General features: G+C 40.5%; 1 long non-coding RNA gene across 1 annotated transcript in view; it reads right to left on the reverse strand.

Moving 5' to 3' along the window:
- The window catches only part of LOC141743754 (uncharacterized), a 79922-nt gene extending 72397 nt beyond the window's left edge, over positions 1-7525 (reverse strand). The window contains exon 1 of the long non-coding RNA XR_012587191.1: positions 7447-7525. This is a non-coding gene — a long non-coding RNA (uncharacterized LOC141743754). The remainder of the gene's footprint in view (positions 1-7446) is intronic.
- Positions 7526-11973: the final 4448 nt, after the last annotated feature.

The following is an 11973-nucleotide window of genomic DNA, read 5'->3' on the forward strand; positions in this document are numbered from 1 at the left end:
AGCATGGAAATGGCAGGGGACAGGTGTAAGCAGAGAAGAAAAGTATCCCTGATAGGAGGCCAAAGGGGACAATAGAAGAATAACTGTCAGAAAGAACAAACAGAAGGTGGGAGGAAGGGAGGGCATGCACATCGGAGGGGGGGGGAAGGAAGTGGCCGAGCAGCACTGCAGGTTAAAGCCTTCCTGCTGCTTTTGATTTCTCTTCAGTTATGAGCAAAGCTTCTCTACAGTTAAAAACCAAGATACCTCAAACTACTACAGAATAAAGTCCTACCCACAAAACCCCTTGAACATCTCGGTCAACCTTTGGCGACACCTTAGTTCTAGTGCAGTCAGGTACTGCTGCTACAGCATCATCCAGTCAAAAAACCTCGACTCTCGTTCTCTGCCTTTGGTACCAATACCAACAGTTTGATACTTTCAAATATATTTATGGGTCCATTTCAGTCTTCAGTTTTCTCTTCAGCAATAATAGCAGCAAGATATCAAGCATTATGGGTTTTAACTGGAAGGCTACTGTATATCATAGTAGGCATGCTCTTACCTTTGAAAAATTGGAGACTGTTCCTCACTTGATAACATTAGGCCTTAAGTCAGGATGGAAATTTTCATTGCCAAGAATTTCCAAGGCAAAAGCAAGATTTACAACAAGTTAACAGTACATTAAGAGCTGCAAAAAGAGCTCAGAAGCGAAAATCGTTCTATTGAAAACTGACTTTACTTAGAAGCAAATAAAATTTGAAAAATAACTTTACTTTGAATTTGATGTTCTATGAAACTATTTTCTTTCACAGTTATGCTGCGTTTCAGATTCCCTTGGTACATATCAGCTAGTCTTTCCTCTGTTAAAATGTAATCCTACTCCCTCCAAGTAAACCAGATTTTTTTCCTCCAGATTAAGCAGAATTGGACCCTTTTAATCACATCACCAAGAGTTAACAATGTATATTAAGCGCTGTTTTTAGAAATAGTTTTGTCAGTCTGTCAGTACATAATAGACTAAATGCTATATAAATCCATGGTAATGATTGTGTTAAACATCTTAATACTCTATATACTCCATTTTCACTATATCGAAGAGTGCTGCATGCATATTTGCTATAAGAGTAAGTGTTCTGCCTGAAGATGCTTGCTAGTTCTCTGCTGGTGGAGAAACATGCTCAGCGAGTCAAACAGGTTTCTGAAAAAATGCTTCTCCTTCAAGTTTAAAGCATTTTCTTGTTCATTCTTCAGTCCTTTGACATACCATCTTTATAAACTATCTGCTTTTATACTGTTCTCTAAACTTCTTCAAGCATTTGAGGGGCTTTGTTTTGTTGTGGGTTTTTTTTTTTCCCCCTTCTACATCCCAGTTTTGTCTTACTTGTTCCAAGTTGTCTAGGTTCTCCTTTCTTACATTTTCCCCAGTTTTCTTCTATCCATGGAACCAGACTGTCTTCACATTTTCCAAATGCGACAATAGAAGCTCTGAAATCATGGGAGACTCCTGCACATTCCTTAGGTGCGGAAGCTTTTGTACAATTGTACTGAATTTTGTTCGCCCTGAATAATACTTTATTAAAAATTCTGTAGGTTAGAACACGCTCAAAGCTGATGTGATACTCATATTTTTTTTCTGCTAAGCCAAGCACAAATTAACATTGAAATGCTTTTCAGATTATTGAAAAAATCCAATAGTCTTCCGTGAACAAAACTCACCTTGCAGAACGCTATCATGAAAAAAATCTTCTAGAATTTCCCCCCCGCCCCAGTTTAGCTTTATTTCATAATTAGGAAAAATATATTTCCATAGCATTTTGTTACTTTTTCTAAAACTTACATAGAAAAACATGATATACACATCATCAGCCAGACACTACACACCGAATCAACAGTACTTTCTCAGTCTCGCACAAGGGATAAGGTTAATCCTATGTTCCTCATTTAATCTCATACCAAACACTATGCTGATGTGTGACTGGACATCAACAGCAAAACCAGAACAAACCTTACAGGCAAGACAACAAAATAGACAATAAAACCCCCCCTGATGCTTTTATTCAAGCACCCCAGACTCTGGGGCTTCCAAGTAGTTTGCCCATTTCCACCTCTTCCCCCTCCCTCTGTAGGCTGGTGTTTACCTCTAAGAGCGCTTACTACTCTCAGCAGCTAACGCTGACTGACACTTCTCAGGGCTTGCTGTTGACAATAGTTTTGCAAAAGCTAAACTGGTTGGAGTGTAATAGTCCATGCTCGACAAGTGCCTCAGGCCAGTATTTCAGCTGGAAGTTCCAGCTAGAACAGCCTGTCATTTTCAAGAAAGATTATATTTTTCTCTTCACCTTCTTTCCTTTTCTCCCCCACCCTAGAAGACTTTGTTTCATCCATACCGAAATACAGCTATTTTTACTCAGCTATCATCAGATTCCCATAAACACGCACAAGGGACTGGAGTTTGATAGTGTATGGTAAAGGTCACCTGGCCACAGATTAAACTAGGTTTTATGTCTACAACCATTCACCTAAATTCAGAAAAGCTGAATGATTTTTTGGTTTGTTTGATTAGAAGCCTTAAGTCTACTTCCACTAAGTTCCCAAAGCACTCAGCTTTTTTAAAAAATTAATGCGCACTCGACATACAACATCTCAAAGTTAATCAACATTATTTGCAATTGTTTCTCCCGGGGAAAAGAGGTCTTATAGAAAAAAAAAATAAAATTGCGTATGCTCAATATCATCAGGCAGCATTGCATTTAAGTTGCACAGGTAACACTCTAGTTGATCCTCCCCAGCTAGATATGAGGGTCGGTGTTTCAAAGAGGTGAGCAATGCAGTTCACCTACAGTTCAACATCTCTGTAAGCGACTTGAGTCCTGAAAAAATTCAATGTGTGGAATACAGTCTGAGTAATGCTGCAAAGCAATAGATATTCACAGCTCACTGCTTCTCTTTTCTCTTGTTTCTCCTTTCTTCCATTACTTCCCTCACCCTTTCCCCGCCCTCACCCCTCCACTCATTTCACCCTCCTACAGCATATTCAAGCACAGGGAAGAGCCACGACTGTTAATTCTTGACTAGGAACATGGTTACTCAAATACAGCCTCAGTATCTCTCCCTACTTTTTGGAAAAATCAGTATTTTAAAATGCAAAGGGACTCAAACCAAAGCATGGGATCACTTGGGACCAGAAGATCTTCTGTTACATTTGACATTTACAAGGCAGAACATAGTTCAGGGTAAAACTAAGTACAAAATGCCTCTTCCCCCCCACCCAGGTAGGCAGATAGCTCATGTTTTAACTCGTAACTTAGAGCCAGGAAATATTCAGTCTAGATAACCGAGAATAAACTTGAGAAAGAGAGTAATCAAGTTTCCAGTTTCTTCAGAAATTTCATATGTTCGTTGCTTCCTGCGGAATTTTTTTTCTAGTTCATGCTGAAGTTTGGGAATATAGCAAGAGTGGGAAGATAAAACTTAACGAATTACAGATATCTAAAAAAATAATTAAAAGAAAAAATTGAGGAATTAATTTGGTGTTTGGAACAACGTACAGGCAAGATCTCTGGGCTGAACGGTTTCTGAAGATAAAGTTGAGATCTAGGTCAGAAATCAAACAGCCAGCAACACTGTTTTCACGGTTAGACTTATGTTCAGCCTGTGGAGAAGTTCCCTCACTGCAGCGGTTTTTGAATGCTTCCACACCTACTCTCTGAAGCAGACACTACCCTTTTAGAAAAACAGCTTTTCTGCAGTCTACTCCTGCATTAATTGTCAGAAAGATTTCTGATTTTCATTAAGGTTTCTCAGAGCAACTGAGTGGACAGTGCCTGAAGAATTTCATTAAGGCTTTGGCATAAGGGAAAAAACAACTGGCATTTAATATTCAATCAAAAATGAAGTGCTAGATTTCTCACTTGTGACATACATTCGTCAAACGTCTGACAAAACACAGCAGGAGAGAAAAGTTTTCAGAAAGAAGACTAAAAGCAATGCTTTTTTCCCCCCTTCTTTGCTCATTTAAAAAGTCCCATGCTTTTTAATAAGCTATTATAGGCTCACAGTTATCTCTAAGAACTCTTCCCATGGCTATGCATTTGTGCCTGGAACACCTTTCATTCATAATTCAGTGCAGCCAGCCTTAGTGGAAAACTATGTTACCTCTTATCTAACTGATAACAAACAAGATACCAGTTTCCCCTTAAAACTGAAGCAGGCTCATATCTTCTTTTGACAAAAGCTTGTCTGCAGGGCTGGCAGGTGATCTCAGCTGAGACCCAGCAGCACAAGAGTTGGCTACTATCCCGTAATAGAGGAAAAGACAACCAGGTTTACTCCTCCTACAAATTCTGACTATGGCTACATTAGCTAGGAGCAGTTCTGAAAAAAAAAAAAAAAAAGAACAAAAACAAAAAAGAAAGAAGAAAAGAGCCTCACTCTTTCAATTAGGAGGTAGTATTTATTATTAGGTCATTAAAGCAAAGGTACTGACACCAACCTAGGACTACCAGAAAACACACTGCATCCTTTCACAATATGTAACATATTTAATTTTTCAGGCATCTTGGACATTTCCAAATGTGTTTGCCCTTCTTTGATTATTTATTATTTGCTGTTGCGGTATTTGCAAAAATTTTTTTAAAAGTTATTTATTGGGCAAACTTTAATGTAAACAAGGAACTCCTAGCACAAACATTTCAGAAGAGCTGGGGTTGCAGACAGAGTCAACTATCCCATCATTGTGCAGAATTTGCTTCCAGAAGATGAAGCAACTGAAAGAAAAAAAACGTGCAGCAAGCATGCTTGGAAAACAAGATCTTAGAAGAAACATAAGCTTCTACTGATGAGGCTGCAAAGTAGTCCATACACATTTGCAGAAAAGTCATGAAGAAAACTGTTCTCCTTTAAACTTTTCATTAAGTGCTCTACCTACTTCAATTGAAAGCAAGTCTTCCACACTACAATGCACATTAAATTTTCAGTTACTGTAGCTTTTAGACTGCATGTCACAGGAGAGCGTTCTCAGAACTGACATTCTGTATGGCACTGTGTGCATTTATTTTTTATATTAAGCAATTGACAAACACCAATGCACAAGTTTTTAGCCAAATCCACAAGCTGACAATAAAGTGTATCTCCCTGCATGATAGAAACAATTGCCATTTTCAGTTCCACTGGGGCAATTAAGGAAAAATCTTTAGGTTCAACCTTATTTAAGACGGCAAACACTCGAAGTTCTCTCATATGCCTTCCTCTGTTAGGGGTATTGCTTAGGCAGTGTGGTCAAAGAGCTGTCGGTTCCCATCAGTGGAGTATTTCCTTTCCGGAGCAAACCAGGCTGCTGCAGTCTACTTCAGCCATCTCCTCTCACCGGGAGAAAGAAGGGAGGGCTCAGGAGACAGAAAAGTTTATTTGCACAGCTTTCCCAGGCAGGGGATTTGGAACATTTTATCACCACCCATAATTGCTTCAGTTCAGTCAATACTTTTCTATTCTGGCTCTCAGAATCATATCCAAAAGGGAGAAATATGTTTTCTTTAGATAAAGATTCATTTTGCTGTATCAAACCCGGGGCCTCGTCCCAACTGCGCCTAGATCTGAGACTGAACGCAAAGCGGGGTTTGTAACAGGATCTGACCATGGGGAAACCAAGCTGCTTTCAGGGAGACTTGTTAAATTGGGAGAGGTCGTGAGCCTGAGCAGCCCAGATCTTAAGAGGGTCCTCCCCAACATCTTTTGAACTGATTTACAAGTCTGACTTGAAAATTCCCTGACACGTATTTAGAAAGAAGACAGTAAGCCTTTATGGAATGTGAAACAGCATTAAAAAACCCAGGGCCCAAACATTTCAAGGCTCCAAGATAGTGCTTTCTTGACATAAAAGCAAGTTTCTTGTACTAAAAGCTTTAAAAGCTTGCTGTAATTTTTGCATTAATTCCTCCCCCCACCAGTACACACTTCAATGACTCAGCCTCCAACAGTTACTTTGTACTTTAAAGATTGTAACATCAACTTTTTTGGGGAAAGAAAAATATTTTCACAGCCATCATACAAAATATTATGCCTTCCTTGCTACCAATACCAAAATCTTTCTGTCTATGTTTACAAAGGCTAGTTTTCATTTCCTTTTTTCCCCCCCTCATTGTTTGTAGTTACAGCATTTGACCTAATTCTTATCACACTGGCTCACAGCAAGATAAAAAAAAAAAAAATACTCCTAAGCAGACATTTGTATGCCAGTTTGCAGAAAACCCAGAACCTCCTGTAAACAACTTACAAATATTGGCATTAATTAAAGATAACTATGTACCTAAGAGGAAAGGACAGGCAAAAAGTAGGTAAGATGTTACTCAGTTGAGCAGATGCAATTTGCTGGTAAAATAAACACGCACTTTTTAGAGTCATTTAGAAGTGAGCTGCAAAAGCATTCAAGACAACAAGGCGAAAGCATTCAAAGCTGCTTCAGAATTATCTAAATTAGTGGGAAGAGCTTAAAAGTGAAGTATCTAAGAGGTCAACAGTTATTTAACATCATGAGCCTCATCCTTTCTCAAGAACATTTTTTTGGGGGGTGTATGAAAGTATCCCTAAGAAAATATGTTGATGTAACTGTGTGAGTTTACGTGATAGGAACTGAGATGACACCAGGATAAGGTTATTCTTGAAGTAGCAGCAGGGAAGGTCAGCCTGTGACTCTATGGGGCTGCTTTTTAATTTAGGTTCAACCTGAAACACCTGGCCGGCATTCACAAGCATTTAGTCTCTTGCTTTCAAGAGCAGCCCAAGCATTCCAGTATTAAAGTTGAAGATGCCAAACCCAACTTGGGCCGATATACCAAGATATTACACAGTACTACAGATATACATATACATTAAAGTCCTTTCAGTCACTTTCTTCAACTATATTTAATCCAAATACTGAGCATGTACTTTAGGACTGCAGGTATTTTGGAAAAAAAAAATAAATTCCCCATTACCAGAAGACAGACAAGAAGACTACGTTAACTGGGAGGCAGAACCAACTAGACTGTTCAAACACACAAGTTAATGTCATCCTCCTAGTAGATTTGATCCCTCGTACGTGGATAGCTATATTTCTGACATAGCCGCATGCTACATACGCTACTAAGAGATATGTTGGGGTGCAAAAGCAGGAGCCTACAGCTTCAGCACAAAACCAGAAATCCTGCTTTGGCCCACAGCGAAGCTGACAGCAACGCAGAGAGATAAGACCATACCAACACAGACATCCCCAAAGGACCCTGACTTGCTGTCCCCACAGCCCAGGTTGCCTGGAAGCTCTGAAAGCCCCTGAACTATGGTAGCACACGGCTACACCCAGCACAGCCCACTGGAGAGGCTCCGGTACCCTCAGCAGAGAACAATCACTGCAACCCCATAGCAACCCATAACATCTCTTGCTATGAACACGAACAAAACTCATCTACCATGCCAATAAAACACACATACCTCCAGCATTACAAAAGATCCTGGTCATCCTTGTCTCACGTCCAACCAACTCCCACCACGTTCCCTCTAACAAAACTACCACCCTCAACTCCCAGCCCGTTTCTAAGAGCCACTCCTAATTGCCTGATCTCCCACAACTGGGGCAGGTAATGAGATTCCCACAGCTGGGGCATATAATTGTCAGGCTCCTCAGCAGCCCTTGCCCAGACTGCTGCTCCTCCTTGTTATAGAGAGGGGAAAACAAACCCACCATGCGATGATCTGCATTATTTGCATTTCAAAATATACCTTAAGGCTCTCCACTTCCTAAGCGACTTGATCTGGAACAGTCAATGTGCAAAGTCTTCTGCAAATGTGTAGGATCTTTACACTGTGTGTCATGTCAATAAGTGCTGCACCACGTCTGTGCTTTAGGACTGTTTTGCAGGTGGCAACAGCCCTGGTGCTGATTTAATTCAGCTGGTCTGCACACAACAGGCACCACCTTTGATGGGGTTTGTCCAGAGACTCTCAGCCTGTCTGCCTGTACATGGCTCTTTACCATAAAATACAGAAGTTGCACCAGCAATGATATTAACAGGATGATATTGTCTATTTAACAGGAATGACACTGTCTATTTAAAATGCTTGTTACACTATCCTCTATTTGAGGGCTTGCTTCTAAATGTTTGTGTCACAAGGGACTATTATTCTCTCTGTGAACACGTATAACTGCCGTAATACTGAGACTACGCTCCATGGTGTCACACTGACACATTCATCGACTATCCATCAGCACAAAAAGGAACTGACTCAGGAGATCAAAACAGAATGCAAATATAAGAATTTTCTAGCTGCTACGAAAGAATAAACATCCCAGAGATAATCCCTCTACCATCCTCTACCCACTTGGGATGTAGTGCAACGTCATAAAACTTAAGAGTTTTTGTGGGCAACTTGCCGTTTTCATATGCGGTAAAAACTCAGAGACCTATTTTAGATTAAAGAAGGGAAAAAAGGGAGGGACAGATAACTGTCCCAAAAATGGACTAGCAGCACAGAAATATACTTATCAGTCTCTCAAGTTAAAAAACTGACCAATATCAAAGAATCATAGAATAATTTAGATTAGAAAAGACCCTTAAGATCATCGAGTGCAACTGCTAACCTGATACTGACAAAACCACCACTAAACCATGTCTGTAAGCTCCACGTTTACCCATCTCTTAAACACCTCCAGGGATGGTGATTTGTAAGCAAGTTTTCTATCACTCCTTAAACTTTGTCACAGTTCCTTGCCAACACCCAGCTTCTGAAAACTAGGCATTTCTGTATTGCCTTTGTTGGTCATACCAGCCTTCAGTCTTGAATTTGTCAGAGTACGGTACATACTTGGGTACCTGACTTTGCTCAGTCACCTACATCCCAAACACCACAAGCATCTTTATGGACTTGTACGAAGACACTAAACTGAGCCCAACTTGAGAGCGGGATCCATTTTGACAAAACCCCCAAATGACCTGGCTGGCAGGGCCTGGCATCCCAAGCTGAGGGAAAAGGCTTGCCAGAAAGGCGCCACATGCCAGCCCGCAGTTTCCCTTTATTGATGACATTTGCCCTTTTTTTTTGTGACTTCCCTTGTACCTAAGGCATTTATGAAGTTGCCCTAAATGTCTTCTTTCAAGCATTATCTGGTGTGATGGGTGTGCTGACGCTGGCTGAGTCTTTGACATCTTAATTTTATATCATAGGCAGTATCACCATTCAAACCGTTTCAGCTTTATTAAATCACAGCTATATATTTAAAATCATATTTCCTAGATTGTTATGTCATAATGTCATTAGTAATAACAATATTTTGAATCTTACTACCTGTAACCTCACCCATATAACCTGGAAATAACAATCATCTCTAATTAAAGCATGGTAGGTGGTGACTGACTGCAAAAGGATTGACAATCCACTCTGAGAAAACCAAAGTCTTCACACGGCAAAGAGTCTCATAGCTTTAATAGAGAAGGACTGCAGGATTTAGTAGTGTTTTGCACCCTGCAAAACTTAGCATGTTTTGTCCTCTGTGTTTTGCAGTGCTCTGCACATTGGGGAAAAGCAAAATTATTACCTGTTTCCCTAAGTTCCATCTTGAAAATTGGTACTTGAAAGACTAAACAGGATTATATAGGCCAAGATAAACCCAAGAGAACTGTTTTAAGTGAAGGTGAGAAAAATTAGACCCAATTTTGAAGGAAAGATTTACCAAACTTTCAGTCAATGCTTTTCACGGCAATTACTAGCGTAGTTTTTATGAACACCTTTTAAGATTGGTTTCCCTCAAAAGGACGATCCCATTTATTTGGAGATAAAGCTGATGGGATTAAGAATAAATCCACTACTGTGAATAATGCATCATATGATGAGTTATATCGGTTGAGTCTGAGTAACCTCTCTGTTAGAGGTAAATTTAGCACAGGAAATGCTGCCTACCCACTTTGCAGAATCAAGTTCAGTTACATTAAATTTAATGTGTTACAGCAGAAAACATCAGGCATGGCTTTTCCAGCAAAACACGAAAAAGAAGATTGCAAGTTATGAATGCTTCACATAAGTCAAGTTAATTCTAGCATTAAGAACTAGCTTTTTGTCGGTATGATGTACAACAGTTAGATTTCAGTCTGCGCCGCATTGGTTATTCATATATGCAAGGAAACACTCCATTAGTCAGCTCCCAGTAGGCCTCTTGTTTATTCCTGTGTTATAGTATTTTTAACAGCATATTTTTAAGTACAGGTTTCTCTCAGCCTTCGGGAACACCACAATTTGCAAGCAAAGCAGAAGTTTAGGGGTTAACATTGGAGGAAAAGATACACCCATTCTAACTGTTAAAGGTGAAGCAAATCCACATTTATCGTATGTTGGTGCTGAAACCTAATTTAGGTGCCTCATTATATAATTTATAATATGTAATTTATAATAAATGAATTTTTAATTTATATAGACTCACAGAATCATAGAATTGTCTAGGTTGGAAGGGACCTTGAAGATCACTGAGTCCAACCTAACACTGCCAAAACCACCACTAAACCATGTCCCTCAGTACCACATCTACCCGCCTTTTAAATACCTCCAGGGATGGCAACTCCACCACTTCCCTGGGCAGCCTGTTCCAATGTTTGATAACCCTTTCGGTGAAGAAATTTCTCCTAATATCCAGTCTAACCTCTGATAGAGAGACACGTGGGAGCCATCCCCATGGCGTTTGGGCTGCTGAGGAGAGACCGGGGGCTGCCCCGAGCACAGTGCTCACCTCACCAACCGGGAAGGGGCCGAGGAGCACGGACCAACTGGAGCCGGCCAAAGGAGCTTCTCCTACCAGATGGTGAGGCGAGGACGAGCCCGGCACAGGGCGTCGTGTGGACGAGGCGCTGCCCTCGGCACGTGGCGGCAGGCAGGCCCTTCTCCAGCAGCGCACCGATCCCTCTCCCGGTGTTTGGCCTGGTGAGCACCCGGTGTGGGGCTCTCAAATGGCGGCAGCTCCTCTGTCAAGCCCCACATTCAGTAGGGGAACGAGGAGGGGCTCGGCCCCACTGACCCATACAGTCAAGGCCCCAGCAAGCACCATCCCCGGGCCTAGGCCCCCGCTGAGGCCTGAGGCCTGCCCTCACCCAAAATAAGTTTGTAAGACATATAAATTCATAACTCATCATGTATAACTATATAGTCAATTTTTAGCTTCTGAAAGGAAGAGTTCATTTACATTATTACTAGGTACCTGAGAAATCAGGAAATTAGCCTGATCTATTTTGACTCAAATTATTTATGGTATTAATAGATGGCGGCACGTTATCTCCTGTGAAATGAAATAGAAGGCAGGATCTAGCACACATGAAAGTGATCTTGTTTAATTCATACAAGCCTATAGGTCTCAGGAACGGGTTTAAGATTTTCTTCATCTAATTTTATATTGCTTGTTCCCATTTTACTGCATTACTGTGCTCAAGGGGCCACAGCCCAGTGAAAAGTGGTTCTGTTTTGTTCACGGCGTTCTGGGCTTAGGGCCAAATGGAGCTGCACAGGTGTAAATAAAGAGCAGAATTTTTTTTTTCCCTGATGTCCCTTGGACATGACTTGGAGCTTAATTCATAAATAAGAGTAGGGAAAAAGCAGGCGTAATTCTTGCCTTATTTAATTCCCCAAGCGACTACTCTATTGTTTAATTACATTATATAATTGCAGATCCTGGAAAAAGACTTCAATTTAGTCCATTTCACAGGATTTTTCGCTATTAAATTTAGATCACTGACTTGCTAAATACATCCTGTAGTTCTATGGCAAGGAACTGACCGTCTGTTAATCTATTTGCCGTTATAATTATTCTTGTCACTTAGTTTACAGCTTAAACTTTGAACAGATCAATTCGGAACGATACCTGCTCAGAGATCTTTCTGTTAACCAAGTACATGGTTTAGAAGGTCTAGAATATTACTGATGTACGAACCAGCAATTAAGTCCTCACCATATACATACTGGAAGCCACTGACTTATCTTCAG

This window comes from Larus michahellis, chromosome 5 (genome assembly GCF_964199755.1).
Source record: "Larus michahellis chromosome 5, bLarMic1.1, whole genome shotgun sequence".
NCBI classification, from domain to species: Eukaryota; Metazoa; Chordata; class Aves; order Charadriiformes; family Laridae; genus Larus; species Larus michahellis.